The sequence below is a fragment of the Episyrphus balteatus genome, chromosome 2, assembly GCF_945859705.1.
Source record: "Episyrphus balteatus chromosome 2, idEpiBalt1.1, whole genome shotgun sequence".
Lineage (NCBI taxonomy): Eukaryota > Metazoa > Arthropoda > Insecta > Diptera > Syrphidae > Episyrphus > Episyrphus balteatus.
This window is the reverse complement of record NC_079135.1, coordinates 32,098,214-32,118,135: the sequence shown is the minus strand read 5'-3', so window position 1 is coordinate 32,118,135 and position 19,922 is coordinate 32,098,214.

Sequence of the window (19,922 nt, the reverse complement as noted above, 5' to 3'; positions counted from 1 at the left end):
TCGGAATTTTTTACAAAAATGGCCATAACTCCGTTAATATGAGTCTTTTTGGGGTCAAAGTATGCAAAATTCCAAATGCCATAAAATCAAAACTACGCATCCAAAACTAATAAAAGATACATTTTTGTACTCTGCTATTCACTCCTTATCGCATTGCAAAGAGTTTGGACGTAAAAAAGTTCACCTTAAAAAAATATGATAAAAATTCGGAATTTTTTACAAAAATGGCCATAACTCCGTTAATATGAGTCTTTTTGGGGTCAAAGTATGCAAAATTCCAAATGCCATAAAATCAAAACTACGCATCCAAAACTTATAAAAGATACATTTTTGTACTCTGCTATTCACTCCTTATCGCATTGCAAAGAGTTTGGACGTAAAAAAGTTCACCTTAAAAAAATATGATAAAAATTCGGAATTTTTTACAAAAATGGCCATAACTCCGTTAATATGAGTCTTTTTGGGGTCAAAGTATGCAAAATTCCAAATGCCATAAAATCAAAACTACGCATCCAAAACTAATAAAAGATACATTTTTGTACTCTGCTATTCACTCCTTATCGCATTGCAAAGAGTTTGGATGTAAAAAAGTTCACCTTAAAAAAATACGATAAAAATTCGGAATTTTTTACAAAAATGGCCATAACTCCGTTAATATGAGTCTTTTTGGGGTCAAAGTATGCAAAATTCCAAATCCCATAAAATCAAAACTACGCATCCAAAACTAATAAAAGATACATTTTTGTACTCTGCTATTCACTCCTTATCGCATTGCAAAGAGTTTGGACGTAAAAAAGTTCACCTTAAAAAAATATGATAAAAATTCGGAATTTTTTACAAAAATGGCCATAACTCCGTTAATATGAGTCTTTTTGGGGTCAAAGTATGCAAAATTCCAAATCCCATAAAATCAAAACTACGCATCCAAAACTAATAAAAGATACATTTTTGTACTCTGCTATTCACTCCTTATCGCATTGCAAAGAGTTTGGACGTAAAAAAGTTCACCTTAAAAAAATATGATAAAAATTCGGAATTTTTTACAAAAATGGCCATAACTCCGTTAATATGAGTCTTTTTGGGGTCAAAGTATGCAAAATTCCAAATGCCATAAAATCAAAACTACGCATCCAAAACTAATAAAAGATACATTTTTGTACTCTGCTATTCACTCCTTATCGCATTGCAAAGAGTTTGGACGTAAAAAAGTTCACCTTAAAAAAATATGATAAAAATTCGGAATTTTTTACAAAAATGGCCATAACTCCGTTAATATGAGTCTTTTTGGGGTCAAAGTATGCAAAATTCCAAATGCCATAAAATCAAAACTACGCATCCAAAACTAATAAAAGATACATTTTTGTACTCTGCTATTCACTCCTTATCGCATTGCAAAGAGTTTGGACGTAAAAAAGTTCACCTTAAAAAAATATGATAAAAATTCGGAATTTTTTACAAAAATGGCCATAACTCCGTTAATATAAGTCTTTTTGGGGTCAAAGTATGCAAAATTCCAAATCCCATAAAATCAAAACTACGCATCCAAAACTAATAAAAGATACATTTTTGTACTCTGCTATTCACTCCTTATCGCATTGCAAAGAGTTTGGACGTAAAAAAGTTCACCTTAAAAAAATATGATAAAAATTCGGAATTTTTTTACAAAAATGGCCATAACTCCGTTAATATGAGTCTTTTTGGGGTCAAAGTATGCAAAATTCCAAATCCCATAAAATCAAAACTACGCATCCAAAACTAATAAAAGATACATTTTTGTACTCTGCTATTCACTCCTTATCGCATTGCAAAGAGTTTGGACGTAAAAAAGTTCACCTTAAAAAAATATGATAAAAATTCGGAATTTTTTACAAAAATGGCCATAACTCCGTTAATACCTATGAGTCTTTTTGGGGTCAAAGTATGCAAAATTCCAAATCCCATAAAATCAAAACTACGCATCCAAAACTTATAAAAGATACATTTTTGTACTCTGCTATTCACTCCTTATCGCATTGCAAAGAGTTTGGACGTAAAAAAGTTCACCTTAAAAAAATATGATAAAAATTCGGAATTTTTTACAAAAATGGCCATAACTCCGTTAATATGAGTCTTTTTGGGGTCAAAGTATGCAAAATTCCAAATCCCATAAAATCAAAACTACGCATCCAAAACTTATAAAAGATACATTTTTGTACTCTGCTATTCACTCCTTATCGCATTGCAAAGAGTTTGGACGTAAAAAAGTTCACCTTAAAAAAATATGATAAAAATTCGGAATTTTTTACAAAAATGGCCATAACTCCGTTAATATGAGTCTTTTTGGGGTCAAAGTATGCAAAATTCCAAATCCCATAAAATCAAAACTACGCATCCAAAACTTATAAAAGATACATTTTTGTACTCTGCTATTCACTCCTTATCGCATTGCAAAGAGTTTGGACGTAAAAAAGTTCACCTTAAAAAAATATGATACAAATTCGGAATTTTTTACAAAAATGGCCATAACTCCGTTAATATGAGTCTTTTTGGGGTCAAAGTATGCAAAATTCCAAATCCCATAAAATCAAAACTACGCATCCAAAACTTATAAAAGATACATTTTTGTACTCTGCTATTCACTCCTTATCGCATTGCAAAGAGTTTGGACGTAAAAAAGTTCACCTTAAAAAAATATGATACAAATTCGGAATTTTTTACAAAAATGGCCATAACTCCGTTAATATGAGTCTTTTTGGGGTCAAAGTATGCAAAATTCCAAATCCCATAAAATCAAAACTACGCATCCAAAACTTATAAAAGATACATTTTTGTACTCTGCTATTCACTCCTTATCGCATTGCAAAGAGTTTGGACGTAAAAAAGTTCACCTTAAAAAAATATGATAAAAATTCGGATTTTTTTACAAAAATGGCCATAACTCCGTTAATATGAGTCTTTTTGGGGTCAAAGTATGCAAAATTCCAAATCCCATAAAATCAAAACTACGCATCCAAAACTTATAAAAGATACATTTTTGTACTCTGCTATTCACTCCTTATCGCATTGCAAAGAGTTTGGACGTAAAAAAGTTCACCTTAAAAAAATATGATACAAATTCGGATTTTTTTACAAAAATGGCCATAACTCCGTTAATATGAGTCTTTTTGGGGTCAAAGTATGCAAAATTCCAAATCCCATAAAATCAAAACTACGCATCCAAAACTTATAAAAGATACATTTTTGTACTCTGCTATTCACTCCTTATCGCATTGCAAAGAGTTTGGACGTAAAAAAGTTCACCTTAAAAAAATATGATAAAAATTCGGAATTTTTTACAAAAATGGCCATAACTCCGTTAATATGAGTCTTTTTGGGGTCAAAGTATGCAAAATTCCAAATCCCATAAAATCAAAACTACGCATCCAAAACTTATAAAAGATACATTTTTGTACTCTGCTATTCACTCCTTATCGCATTAGAAAGAGTTTGGACGTAAAAAAGTTCACCTTAAAAAAATATGATAAAAATTCGGAATTTTTTACAAAAATGGCCATAACTCCGTTAATATGAGTCTTTTTGGGGTCAAAGTATGCAAAATTCCAAATCCCATAAAATCAAAACTACGCATCCAAAACTTATAAAAGATACATTTTTGTACTCTGCTATTCACTCCTTATCGCATTGCAAAGAGTTTGGACGTAAAAAAGTTCACCTTAAAAAAATATGATACAAATTCGGAATTTTTTACAAAAATGGCCATAACTCCGTTAATATGAGTCTTTTTGGGGTCAAAGTATGCAAAATTCCAAATCCCATAAAATCAAAACTACGCATCCAAAACTTATAAAAGATACATTTTTGTACTCTGCTATTCACTCCTTATCGCATTGCAAAGAGTTTGGACGTAAAAAAGTTCACCTTAAAAAAATATGATAAAAATTCGGAATTTTTTACAAAAATGGCCATAACTCCGTTAATATGAGTCTTTTTGGGGTCAAAGTATGCAAAATTCCAAATCCCATAAAATCAAAACTACGCATCCAAAACTTATAAAAGATACATTTTTGTACTCTGCTATTCACTCCTTATCGCATTGCAAAGAGTTTGGACGTAAAAAAGTTCACCTTAAAAAAATATGATACAAATTCGGAATTTTTTACAAAAATGGCCATAACTCCGTTAATATGAGTCTTTTTGGGGTCAAAGTATGCAAAATTCCAAATCCCATAAAATCAAAACTACGCATCCAAAACTTATAAAAGATACATTTTTGTACTCTGCTATTCACTCCTTATCGCATTGCAAAGAGTTTGGACGTAAAAAAGTTCACCTTAAAAAAATATGATAAAAATTCGGAATTTTTTACAAAAATGGCCATAACTCCGTTAATATGAGTCTTTTTGGGGTCAAAGTATGCAAAATTCCAAATCCCATAAAATCAAAACTACGCATCCAAAACTTATAAAAGATACATTTTTGTACTCTGCTATTCACTCCTTATCGCATTGCAAAGAGTTTGGACGTAAAAAAGTTCACCTTAAAAAAATATGATACAAATTCGGAATTTTTTACAAAAATGGCCATAACTCCGTTAATATGAGTCTTTTTGGGGTCAAAGTATGCAAAATTCCAAATCCCATAAAATCAAAACTACGCATCCAAAACTTATAAAAGATACATTTTTGTACTCTGCTATTCACTCCTTATCGCATTGCAAAGAGTTTGGACGTAAAAAAGTTCACCTTAACAAAATATGATACAAATTCGGAATTTTTTACAAAAATGGCCATAACTTCGTTAATATGAGTCTTTTTGGGGTCAAAGTATGCGAAATTCCAAATCCCATAAAATCAAAACTACGCATCCAAAACTTATAAAAGATACATTTTTGTACTCTGCTATTCACTCCTTATCGCATTGCAAAGAGTTTGGACGTAAAAAAGTTCACCTTAAAAAAATATGATAAAAATTCGGAATTTTTTACAAAAATGGCCATAACTCCGTTAATATGAGTCTTTTTGGGGTCAAAGTATGCAAAATTCCAAATCCCATAAAATCAAAACTACGCATCCAAAACTTATAAAAGATACATTTTTGTACTCTGCTATTCACTCCTTATCGCATTGCAAAGAGTTTGGACGTAAAAAAGTTCACCTTAAAAAAATATGATAAAAATTCGGAATTTTTTACAAAAATGGCCATAACTCCGTTAATATGAGTCTTTTTGGGGTCAAAGTATGCAAAATTCCAAATGCCATAAAATCAAAACTACGCATTTTAAGGGTCAAAGTATGCAAAATTCCAAATGCCATAAAATCAAAACTACGCATCCAAAACTTATAAAAGATACATTTTTGTACTCTGCTATTCACTCCTTATCGCATTGCAAAGAGTTTGGACGTAAAAAAGTTCACCTTAAAAAAATATGATAAAAATTCGGAATTTTTTACAAAAATGGCCATAACTCCGTTAATATGAGTCTTTTTGGGGTCAAAGTATGCAAAATTCCAAATGCCATAAAATCAAAACTACGCATCCAAAACTTATAAAAGATACATTTTTGTACTCTGCTATTCACTCCTTATCGCATTGCAAAGAGTTTGGACGTAAAAAAGTTCACCTTAAAAAAATATGATACAAATTCGGAATTTTTTTACAAAAATGGCCATAACTCCGTTAATATGAGTCTTTTTGGGGTCAAAGTATGCAAAATTCCAAATTCCATAAAATCAAAACTTATAAAAGATACATTTTTGTACTCTGCTATTCACTCCTTATCGCATTGCAAAGAGTTTGGACGTAAAAAAGTTCACCTTAAAAAAATATGATAAAAATTAGGAATTTTTTACAAAAATGGCCATAACTCCGTTAATATGAGTCTTTTTGGGGTCAAAGTATGCAAAATTCCAAATGCCATAAAATCAAAACTACGCATCCAAAACTTATAAAAGATACATTTTTGTACTCTGCTATTCACTCCTTATCGCATTGCAAAGAGTTTGGACGTAAAAAAGTTCACCTTAAAAAAATATGATAAAAATTCGGAATTTTTTTACAAAAATGGCCATAACTCCGTTAATATGAGTCTTTTTGGGTCAAAGTATGCAAAATTCCAAATCCCATAAAATCAAAACTACGCATCCAAAACTTATAAAAGATACATTTTTGTACTCTGCTATTCACTCCTTATCGCATTGCAAAGAGTTTGGACGTAAAAAAGTTCACCTTAAAAAAATATGATAAAAATTCGGAATTTTTTACAAAAATGGCCATAACTCCGTTAATATGAGTCTTTTTGGGGTCAAAGTATGCAAAATTCCAAATGCCATAAAATCAAAACTACGCATCCAAAACTTATAAAAGATACATTTTTGTACTCTGCTATTCACTCCTTACCGCATTGCAAAGAGTTTGGACGTAAAAAAGTTCACCTTAAAAAAATATGATACAAATTCGGAATTTTTTACAAAAATGGCCATAACTCCGTTAATATGAGTCTTTTTGGGGTCAAAGTATGCAAAATTCCAAATCCCATAAAATCAAAACTACGCATCCAAAACTTATAAAAGATACATTTTTGTACTCTGCTATTCACTCCTTATCGCATTGCAAAGAGTTTGGACGTAAAAAAGTTCACCTTAAAAAAATATGATAAAAATTCGGAATTTTTTACAAAAATGGCCATAACTCCGTTAATATGAGTCTTTTTGGGGTCAAAGTATGCAAAATTCCAAATCCCATAAAATCAAAACTATACGCATCCAAAACTTATAAAAGATACATTTTTGTACTCTGCTATTCACTCCTTATCGCATTGCAAAGAGTTTGGACGTAAAAAAGTTCACCTTAATAAAACATGATAAAAATTCGGAATTTTTTACAAAATGGCCATAACTCCGTTAATATGAGTCTTTTTGGGGTCAAAGTATGCAAAATTCCAAATCCCATAAAATCAAAACTACGCATCCAAAACTTATAAAAGATACATTTTTGTACTCTGCTATTCACTCCTTATCGCATTGCAAAGAGTTTGGACGTAAAAAAGTTCACCTTAAAAAAATATGATAAAAATTCGGAATTTTTTTACAAAAATGGCCATAACTCCGTTAATATGAGTCTTTTTGGGGTCAAAGTATGCAAACTTCCAAATCCCATAAAATCAAAACTACGCATCCAAAACTTATAAAAGATACATTTTTGTACTCTGCTATTCACTCCTTATCGCATTGCAAAGAGTTTGGACGTAAAAAAGTTCACCTTAAAAAATATGATAAAAATTCGGAATTTTTTACAAAAATGGCCATAACTCCGTTAATATGAGTCTTTTTGGGGTCAAAGTATGCAAAATTCCAAATCCCATAAAATCAAAACTACGCATCCAAAACTTATAAAAGATACATTTTTGTACTCTGCTATTCACTCCTTATCGCATTGCAAAGAGTTTGGACGTAAAAAAGTTCACCTTAAAAAATATGAAAAAATTCGGAATTTTTTACAAAAATGGCCATAACTCCGTTAATATGAGTCTTTTTGGGGTCAAAGTATGCAAAATTCCAAATCCCATAAAATCAAAACTACGCATCCAAAACTTATAAAAGATACATTTTTGTACTCTGCTATTCACTCCTTATCGCATTGCAAAGAGTTTGGACGTAAAAAAGTTCACCTTAAAAAAATATGATAAAAATTCGGAATTTTTTACAAAAATGGCCATAACTCCGTTAATATGAGTCTTTTTGGGGTCAAAGTATGCAAAATTCCAAATCCCATAAAATCAAAACTACGCATCCAAAACTTATAAAAGATACATTTTTGTACTCTGCTATTCACTCCTTATCGCATTGCAAAGAGTTTGGACGTAAAAAAGTTCACCTTAAAAAAATATGATACAAATTCGGAATTTTTTACAAAAATGGCCATAACTCCGTTAATATGAGTCTTTTTGGGGTCAAAGTATGCAAAATTCCAAATCCCATAAAATCAAAACTACGCATCCAAAACTTATAAAAGATACATTTTTGTACTCTGCTATTCACTCCTTATCGCATTGCAAAGAGTTTGGACGTAAAAAAGTTCACCTTAAAAAAATATGATTAAAAATTCGGAATTTTTTACAAAAATGGCCATAACTCCGTTAATATGAGTCTTTTTGGGGTCAAAGTATGCAAAATTCCAAATGCCATAAAATCAAAACTACGCATCCAAAACTTATAAAAGATACATTTTTGTACTCTGCTATTCACTCCTTATCGCATTGCAAAGAGTTTGGACGTAAAAAAGTTCACCTTAAAAAAATATGATACAAATTCGGAATTTTTTACAAAAATGGCCATAACTCCGTTAATATGAGTCTTTTTGGGGTCAAAGTATGCAAAATTCCAAATCCCATAAAATCAAAACTACGCATCCAAAACTTATAAAAGATACATTTTTGTACTCTGCTATTCACTCCTTATCGCATTGCAAAGAGTTTGGACGTAAAAAAGTTCACCTTAAAAAAATATGATAAAAATTCGGAATTTTTTACAAAAATGGCCATAACTCCGTTTATATGAGTCTTTTTGGGGTCAAAGTATGCAAAATTCCAAATCCCATAAAATCAAAACTACGCATCCAAAACTTATAAAAGATACATTTTTGTACTCTGCTATTCACTCCTTATCGCATTGCAAAGAGTTTGGACGTAAAAAAGTTCACCTTAAAAAAATATGATACAAATTCGGAATTTTTTACAAAAATGGCCATAACTCCGTTAATATGAGTCTTTTTGGGGTCAAAGTATGCAAAATTCCAAATCCCATAAAATCAAAACTACGCATCCAAAACTTATAAAAGATACATTTTTGTACTCTGCTATTCACTCCTTATCGCATTGCAAAGAGTTTGGACGTAAAAAAGTTCACCTTAAAAAAATATGATAAAAATTCGGAATTTTTTACAAAAATGGCCATAACTCCGTTAATATGAGTCTTTTTGGGGTCAAAGTATGCAAACTTCCAAATCCCATAAAATCAAAACTACGCATCCAAAACTTATAAAAGATACATTTTTGTACTCTGCTATTCACTCCTTATCGCATTGCAAAGAGTTTGGACGTAAAAAAGTTCACCTTAAAAAAATATGATACAAATTCGGAATTTTTTACAAAAATGGCCATAACTCCGTTAATATGAGTCTTTTTGGGGTCAAAGTATGCAAAATTCCAAATCCCATAAAATCAAAACTACGCATCCAAAATTTATAAAAGATACATTTTTGTACTCTGCTATTCACTCCTTATCGCATTGCAAAGAGTTTGGACGTAAAAAAGTTCACCTTAAAAAAATATGATAAAAATTCGGAATTTTTTACAAAAATGGCCATAACTCCGTTAATATGAGTCTTTTTGGGGTCAAAGTATGCAAAATTCCAAATCCCATAAAATCAAAACTACGCATCCAAAACTTATAAAAGATACATTTTTGTACTCTGCTATTCACTCCTTATCGCATTGCAAAGAGTTTGGACGTAAAAAAGTTCACCTTAAACAAATATGATAAAAATTCGGAATTTTTTACAAAAATGGCCATAACTCCGTTAATATGAGTCTTTTTGGGGTCAAAGTATGCAAAATTCCAAATCCCATAAAATCAAAACTACGCATCCAAAACTTATAAAAGATACATTTTTGTACTCTGCTATTCACTCCTTATCGCATTAGAAAGAGTTTGGACGTAAAAAAGTTCACCTTAAAAAAATATGATAAAAATTCGGAATTTTTTACAAAAATGGCCATAACTCCGTTAATATGAGTCTTTTTGGGGTCAAAGTATGCAAAATTCCAAATCCCATAAAATCAAAACTACGCATCCAAAACTTATAAAAGATACATTTTTGTCCTCTGCTATTCACTCCTTATCGCATTGCAAAGAGTTTGGACGTAAAAAAGTTCACCTTAAAAAAATATGATACAAATTCGGAATTTTTTACAAAAATGGCCATAACTCCGTTAATATGAGTCTTTTTGGGGTCAAAGTATGCAAAATTCCAAATCCCATAAAATCAAAACTACGCATCCAAAACTTATAAAAGATACATTTTTGTACTCTGCTATTCACTCCTTATCGCATTAGAAAGAGTTTGGACGTAAAAAAGTTCACCTTAAAAAAATATGATAAAAATTCGGAATTTTTTACAAAAATGGCCATAACTCCGTTAATATGAGTCTTTTTGGGGTCAAAGTATGCAAAATTCCAAATCCCATAAAATCAAAACTACGCATCCAAAACTTATAAAAGATACATTTTTGTACTCTGCTATTCACTCCTTATCGCATTGCAAAGAGTTTGGACGTAAAAATGTTCACCTTAAAAAAATATGATAAAAATTCGGAATTTTTTACAAAAATGGCCATAACTCCGTTAATATGAGTCTTTTTGGGGTCAAAGTATGCAAAATTCCAAATCCCATAAAATCAAAACTACGCATCCAAAACTTATAAAAGATACATTTTTGTACTCTGCTATTCACTCCTTATCGCATTGCAAAGAGTTTGGACGTAAAAAAGTTCACCTTAAAAAAATATGATACAAATTCGGAATTTTTTACAAAAATGGCCATAACTCCGTTAATATGAGTCTTTTTGGGGTCAAAGTATGCAAAATTCCAAATCCCATAAAATCAAAACTACGCATCCAAAACTTATAAAAGATACATTTTTGTACTCTGCTATTCACTCCTTATCGCATTAGAAAGAGTTTGGACGTAAAAAAGTTCACCTTAAAAAAATATGATAAAAATTCGGAATTTTTTACAAAAATGGCCATAACTCCGTTAATATGAGTCTTTTTGGGGTCAAAGTATGCAAAATTCCAAATCCCATAAAATCAAAACTACGCATCCAAAACTTATAAAAGATACATTTTTGTACTCTGCTATTCACTTCCTTATCGCATTGCAAAGAGTTTGGACGTAAAAAAGTTCACCTTAAAAAAATATGATAAAAATTCGGAATTTTTTACAAAAATGGCCATAACTCCGTTAATATGAGTCTTTTTGGGGTCAAAGTATGCAAAATTCCAAATCCCATAAAATCAAAACTACGCATCCAAAACTTATAAAAGATACATTTTTGTACTCTGCTATTCACTCCTTATCGCATTGCAAAGAGTTTGGACGTAAAAAAGTTCACCTTAAAAAAATATGATAAAAATTCGGAATTTTTTACAAAAATGGCCATAACTCCGTTAATATGAGTCTTTTTGGGGTCAAAGTATGCAAAATTCCAAATCCCATAAAATCAAAACTACGCATCCAAAACTTATAAAAGATACATTTTTGTACTCTGCTATTCACTCCTTATCGCATTGCAAAGAGTTTGGACGTAAAAAAAGTTCACCTTAAAAAAATATGATAAAAATTCGGAATTTTTTACAAAAATGGCCATAACTCCGTTAATATGAGTCTTTTTGGGGTCAAAGTATGCAAAATTCCAAACCCCATAAAATCAAAACTACGCATCCAAAACTTATAAAAGATACATTTTTGTACTCTGCTATTCACTCCTTATCGCATTGCAAAGAGTTTGGACGTAAAAAAGTTCACCTTAAAAAAATATGATACAAATTCGGAATTTTTTACAAAAATGGCCATAACTCCGTTAATATGAGTCTTTTTGGGGTCAAAGTATGCAAAATTCCAAATCCCATAAAATCAAAACTACGCATCCAAAACTTATAAAAGATACATTTTTGTACTCTGCTATTCACTCCTTATCGCATTGCAAAGAGTTTGGACGTAAAAAAGTTCACCTTAAAAAAATATGATAAAAATTCGGAATTTTTTACAAAAATGGCCATAACTCCGTTAATATGAGTCTTTTTGGGGTCAAAGTATGCAAAATTCCAAATCCCATAAAATCAAAACTACGCATCCAAAACTTATAAAAGATACATTTTTGTACTCTGCTATTCACTCCTTATCGCATTGCAAAGAGTTTGGACGTAAAAAAGTTCACCTTAAAAAAATATGATACAAATTCGGAATTTTTTACAAAAATGGCCATAACTCCGTTAATATGAGTCTTTTTGGGGGTCAAAGTATGCAAAATTCCAAATCCCATAAAATCAAAACTACGCATCCAAAACTTATAAAAGATACATTTTTGTACTCTGCTATTCACTCCTTATCGCATTGCAAAGAGTTTGGACGTAAAAAAGTTCACCTTAAAAAAATATGATAAAAATTCGGAATTTTTTACAAAAATGGCCATAACTCCGTTAATATGAGTCTTTTTGGGGTCAAAGTATGCAAAATTCCAAATCCCATAAAATCAAAACTACGCATCCAAAACTTATAAAAGATACATTTTTGTACTCTGCTATTCACTCCTTATCGCATTGCAAAGAGTTTGGACGTAAAAAAGTTCACCTTAAAAAAATATGATACAAATTCGGAATTTTTTACAAAAATGGCCATAACTCCGTTAATGAGTCTTTTTGGGGTCAAAGTATGCAAAATTCCAAATCCCATAAAATCAAAACTACGCATCCAAAACTTATAAAAGATACATTTTTGTACTCTGCTATTCACTCCTTATCGCATTGCAAAGAGTTTGGACGTAAAAAAGTTCACCTTAAAAAAATATGATAAAAATTCGGAATTTTTTACAAAAATGGCCATAACTCCGTTAATTAAGTGTCTTTTTGGGGTCAAAGTATGCAAAATTCCAAATCCCATAAAATCAAAACTACGCATCCAAAACTTATAAAAGATACATTTTTGTACTCTGCTATTCACTCCTTATCGCATTGCAAAGAGTTTGGACGTAAAAAAGTTCACCTTAAAAAAATATGATAAAAATTCGGAATTTTTTACAAAAATGGCCATAACTCCGTTAATATGAGTCTTTTTGGGGTCAAAGTATGCAAAATTCCAAATCCCATAAAATCAAAACTACGCATCCAAAACTTATAAAAGATACATTTTTGTACTCTGCTATTCACTCCTTATCGCATTGCAAAGAGTTTGGACGTAAAAAAGTTCACCTTAAAAAAATATGATACAAATTCGGAATTTTTTACAAAAATGGCCATAACTCCGTTAATGAGGCTTTTTGGGGTCAAAGTATGCAAAATTCCAAATCCCATAAAATCAAAACTACGCATCCAAAACTTATAAAAGATACATTTTTGTACTCTGCTATTCACTCCTTATCGCATTGCAAAGAGTTTGGACGTAAAAAAGTTCACCTTAAAAAAATATGATACAAATTCGGAATTTTTTTACAAAAATGGCCATAACTCCGTTAATATGAGTCTTTTTGGGGTCAAAGTATGCAAAATTCCAAATCCCATAAAATCAAAACTACGCATCCAAAACTTATAAAAGATACATTTTTGTACTCTGCTATTCACTCCTTATCGCATTGCAAAGAGTTTGGACGTAAAAAAGTTCACCTTAAAAAAATATGATAAAAATTCGGAATTTTTTACAAAAATGGCCATAACTCCGTTAATATGAGTCTTTTTGGGGTCAAAGTATGCAAAATTCCAAATCCCATAAAATCAAAACTACGCATCCAAAACTTATAAAAGATACATTTTTGTACTCTGCTATTCACTCCTTATCGCATTGCAAAGAGTTTGGACGTAAAAAAGTTCACCTTAAAAAAATATGATACAAATTCGGAATTTTTTACAAAAATGGCCATAACTCCGTTAATGAGTCTTTTTGGGGTCAAAGTATGCAAAATTCCAAATCCCATAAAATCAAAACTACGCATCCAAAACTTATAAAAGATACATTTTTGTACTCTGCTATTCACTCCTTATCGCATTGCAAAGAGTTTGGACGTAAAAAAGTTCACCTTAAAAAAATATGATAAAAATTCGGAATTTTTTACAAAAATGGCCATAACTCCGTTAATGAGTCTTTTTGGGGTCAAAGTATGCAAAATTCCAAATCCCATAAAATCAAAACTACGCATCCAAAACTTATAAAAGATACATTTTTGTACTCTGCTATTCACTCCTTATCGCATTGCAAAGAGTTTGGACGTAAAAAAGTTCACCTTAAAAAAATATGATAAAAATTCGGAATTTTTTACAAAAATGGCCATAACTCCGTTAATATGAGTCTTTTTGGGGTCAAAGTATGCAAAATTCCAAATCCCATAAAATCAAAACTACGCATCCAAAACTAATAAAAGATACATTTTTGTACTCTGCTATTCACTCCTTATCGCATTGCAAAGAGTTTGGACGTAAAAAAGTTCACCTTAAAAAAATATGATAAAAATTCGGAATTTTTTACAAAAATGGCCATAACTCCGTTAATATGAGTCTTTTTGGGGTCAAAGTATGCAAAATTCCAAATCCCATAAAATCAAAACTACGCATCCAAAACTTATAAAAGATACATTTTTGTACTCTGCTATTCACTCCTTATCGCATTGCAAAGAGTTTGGACGTAAAAAAGTTCACCTTAAAAAAATATGATAAAAATTCGGAATTTTTTACAAAAATGGCCATAACTCCGTTAATATGAGTCTTTTTGGGGTCAAAGTATGCAAAATTCCAAATCCCATAAAATCAAAACTACGCATCCAAAACTTATAAAAGATACATTTTTGTACTCTGCTATTCATTCCTTATCGCATTGCAAAGAGTTTGGACGTAAAAAAGTTCACCTTAAAAAAAATATGATAAAAATTCGGAATTTTTTACAAAAATGGCCATAACTCCGTTAATATGAGTCTTTTTGGGGTCAAAGTATGCAAAATTCCAAATCCCATAAAATCAAAACTACGCATCCAAAACTTATAAAAGATACATTTTTGTACTCTGCTATTCACTCCTTATCGCATTGCAAAGAGTTTGGACGTAAAAAAGTTCACCTTAAAAAAATATGATACAAATTCGGAATTTTTTACAAAAATGGCCATAACTCCGTTAATATGAGTCTTTTTGGGGTCAAAGTATGCAAAATTCCAAATCCCATAAAATCAAAACTACGCATCCAAAACTAATAAAAGATACATTTTTGTACTCTGCTATTCACTCCTTATCGCATTGCAAAGAGTTTGGACGTAAAAAAGTTCACCTTAAAAAAATATGATAAAAATTCGGAATTTTTTACAAAAATGGCCATAACTCCGTTAATATGAGTCTTTTTGGGGTCAAAGTATGCAAATTTCCAAATCCCATAAAATCAAAACTGCGCATCCAAAACTTATAAAAGATACATTTTTGTACTCTGCTATTCACTCCTTATCGCATTGCAAAGAGTTTGGACGTAAAAAAGTTCACCTTAAAAAAAAATGATAAAAATTCGGAATTTTTTACAAAAATGGCCATAACTCCGTTAATATGAGTCTTTTTGGGGTCAAAGTATGCAAAATTCCAAATGCCTTAAAATCAAAACTACGCATCCAAAACTTATAAAACATACATTTTTGTACTCTGCTATTCACTCCTTATCGCATTGCAAAGAGTTTGGACGTAAAAAAGTTCACCTTAAAAAAATATGATAAAAATTCGGAATTTTTTACAAAAATGGCCATAACTCCGTTAATATGAGTCTTTTTGGGGTCAAAGTATGCAAAATTCCAAATCCCATAAAATCAAAATGCCATAAAATCAAAACTACGCATCCAAAACTTATAAAAGATACATTTTTGTATTCTGCTATTCACTCCTTATCGCATTGCAAAGAGTTTGGACGTAAAAAAGTTCACCTTAAAAAAATATGATAAAAATTCGGAATTTTTTACAAAAAATGGCCATAACTCCGTTAATATGAGTCTTTTTGGGGTCAAAGTATGCAAAATTCCAAATCCCATAAAATCAAAACTACGCATCCAAAACTTATAAAAGATACATTTTTGTACTCTGCTATTCACTCCTTACCGCATTGCAAAGAGTTTGGACGTAAAAAAGTTCACCTTAAAATAATATGATAATAATTCGGAATTTTTTACAAAAATGGCCATAACTCCGTTAATATGAGTCTTTTTGGGGTCAAAGTATGCAAAATTCCAGATCCCATAAAATCAAAACTACGCATCCAAAACTTATAAAAGATACATTTTTGTACTTGCTATTCACTCCTTATCGCATTGCAAAGAGTTTGGACGTAAAAAAGTTCACCTTAAAAAAATATGATAAAAATTCGGAATTTTTTACAAAAATGGCCATAACTCCGTTAATATGAGTCTTTTTGGGGTCAAAGTATGCAAAATTCCAAATCCCATAAAATCAAAACTACGCATCCAAAACTTATAAAAGATACATTTTTGTACTCTGCTATTCACTCCTTACCGCATTGCAAAGAGTTTGGACGTAAAAAAGTTCACCTTAAAAAAATATGATAAAAATTCGGAATTTTTTACAAAAATGGCCATAACTCCGTTAATATGAGTCTTTTTGGGGTCAAAGTATGCAAAATTCCAAATCCCATAAAATCAAAACTACGCATCCAAAACTTATAAAAGATACATTTTTGTACTCTGCTATTCACTCCTTACCGCATTGCAAAGAGTTTGGACGTAAAAAAGTTCACCTTAAAAAAATATGATAAAAATTCGGAATTTTTTACAAAAATGGCCATAACTCCGTTAATATGAGTCATTTTGTGGTCAAAGTATGCAAAATTCCAAATGCCATAAAATCAAAACTACGCATCCAAAACTTATAAAAGATACATTTTTGTATTCTGCTATTCACTCCTTATCGCATTGCAAAGAGTTTGGACGTAAAAAAGTTCACCTTAAAAAAATATGATACAAATTCGGAATTTTTTACAAAAATGGCCATAACTCCGTTAATATGAGTCTTTTTGGGGTCAAAGTATGCAAAATTCCAAATCCCATAAAATCAAAACTACGCATCCAAAACTTATAAAAGATACATTTTTGTACTCTGCTATTCACTCCTTACCGCATTGCAAAGAGTTTGGACGTAAAAAAGTTCACCTTAAAAAAATATGATAAAAATTCGGAATTTTTTACAAAAATGGACATAACTCCGTTAATATGAGTCTTTTTGGGGTCAAAGTATGCAAAATTCCAAATCCCATAAAATCAAAACTACGCATCCAAAACTTATAAAAGATACATTTTTGTACTCTGCTATTCACTCTTTACCGCATTGCAAAGAGTTTGGACGTAAAAAAGTTCACCTTAAAAAAATATGATAAAAATTCGGATTTTTTTTACAAAAATGGCCATAACTCCGTTAATATGAGTCTTTTTGGGGTCAAAGTATGCAAAATTCCAAATCCCATAAAATCAAAACTACGCATCCAAAACTTATAAAAGATACATTTTTGTACTCTGCTATTCACTCCTTACCGCATTGCAAAGAGTTTGGACCTTAAAAAGTTCACCTTAAAAAAATATGATAAAAATTCGGATTTTTTTACAAAAATGGCCATAACTCCGTTAATATGAGTCTTTTTGGGGTCAAAGTATGCAAAATTCCAAATCCCATAAAATCAAAACTACGCATCCAAAACTTATAAAAGATACATTTTTGTACTCTGCTATTCACTCCTTACCGCATTGCAAAGAGTTTGGACGTAAAAAAGTTCACCTTAAAAAAATATGATAAAAATTCGGAATTTTTTAAAAAAATGGCCATAACTCCGTTAATATGAGTCTTTTTGTGGTCAAAGTATGCAAAATTCCAAATCCCATAAAATCAAAACTACGCATCCAAAACTTATAAAAGATACATTTTTGTATTCTGCTATTCACTCCTTACCGCATTGCAAAGAGTTTGGACGTAAAAAAGTTCACCTTAAAAAAATATGATAAAAATTCGGAATTTTTTACAAAAATGGACATAACTCCGTTAATATGAGTCTTTTTGGGGTCAAAGTATGCAAAATTCCAAATCCCATAAAATCAAAACTACGCATCCAAAACTTATAAAAGATACATTTTTGTACTCTGCTATTCACTCCTTACCGCATTGCAAAGAGTTTGGACGTAAAAAAGTTCACCTTAAAAAAATATGATAAAAATTCGGAATTTTTTACAAAAATGGACATAACTCCGTTAATATGAGTCTTTTTGGGGTCAAAGTATGCAAAATTCCAAATCCCATAAAATCAAAACTACGCATCCAAAACTTATAAAAGATACATTTTTGTATTCTGCTATTCACTCCTTACCGCATTGCAAAGAGTTTGGACGTAAAAAAGTTCACCTTAAAAAAATATGATAAAAATTCGGAATTTTTTACAAAAATGGCCATAACTCCGTTAATATGAGTCTTTTTGTGGTCAAAGTATGCAAAATTCCAAATCCCATAAAATCAAAACTACGCATCCAAAACTTATAAAAGATACATTTTTGTATTCTGCTATTCACTCCTTATCGCATTGCAAAGAGTTTGGACGTAAAAAAGTTCACCTTAAAAAAATATGATAAAAATTCGGAATTTTTTACAAAAATGGCCATAACTCCGTTAATATGAGTCTTTTTGGGGTCAAAGTATGCAAAATTCCAGATCCCATAAAATCAAAACTACGCATCCAAAACTTATAAAAGATACATTTTTGTACTTGCTATTCACTCCTTATCGCATTGCAAAGAGTTTGGACGTAAAAAAGTTCACCTTAAAAAAATATGATAAAAATTCGGAATTTTTTACAAAAATGGCCATAACTCCGTTAATATGAGTCTTTTTGGGGTCAAAGTATGCAAAATTCCAAATCCCATAAAATCAAAACTACGCATCCAAAACTTATAAAAGATACATTTTTGTACTCTGCTATTCACTCCTTACCGCATTGCAAAGAGTTTGGACGTAAAAAAGTTCACCTTAAAAAAATATGATAAAAATTCGGAATTTTTTACAAAAATGGCCATAACTCCGTTAATATGAGTCTTTTTGGGGTCAAAGTATGCAAAATTCCAAATCCCATAAAATCAAAACTACGCATCCAAAACTTATAAAAGATACATTTTTGTACTCTGCTATTCACTCCTTACCGCATTGCAAAGAGTTTGGACGTAAAAAAGTTCACCTTAAAAAAATATGATAAAAATTCGGAATTTTTTACAAAAATGGACATAACTCCGTTAATATGAGTCTTTTTGGGGTCAAAGTATGCAAAATTCCAAATCCCATAAAATCAAAACTACGCATCCAAAACTTATAAAAGATACATTTTTGTACTCTGCTATTCACTCCTTACCGCATTGCAAAGAGTTTGGACGTAAAAAAGTTCACCTTAAAAAAATATGATAAAAATTCGGAATTTTTTACAAAAATGGCCATAACTCCGTTAATATGAGTCTTTTTGTGGTCAAAGTATGCAAAATTCCAAATGCCATAAAATCAAAACTACGCATCCAAAACTTATAAAAGATACATTTTTGTATTCTGCTATTCACTCCTTATCGCATTGCAAAGAGTTTGGACGTAAAAAAGTTCACCTTAAAAAAATATGATACAAATTCGGAATTTTTTACAAAAATGGCCATAACTCCGTTAATATGAGTCTTTTTGGGGTCAAAGTATGCAAAATTCCAAATCCCATAAAATCAAAACTACGCATCCAAAACTTATAAAAGATACATTTTTGTACTCTGCTATTCACTCCTTACCGCATTGCAAAGAGTTTGGACGTAAAAAAGTTCACCTTAAAAAAATATGATAAAAATTCGGAATTTTTTACAAAAATGGACATAACTCCGTTAATATGAGTCTTTTTGGGGTCAAAGTATGCAAAATTCCAAATCCCATAAAATCAAAACTACGCATCCAAAACTTATAAAAGATACATTTTTGTACTCTGCTATTCACTCTTTACCGCATTGCAAAGAGTTTGGACGTAAAAAAGTTCACCTTAAAAAAATATGATAAAAATTCGGATTTTTTTACAAAAATGGCCATAACTCCGTTAATATGAGTCTTTTTGGGGTCAAAGTATGCAAAATTCCAAATCCCATAAAA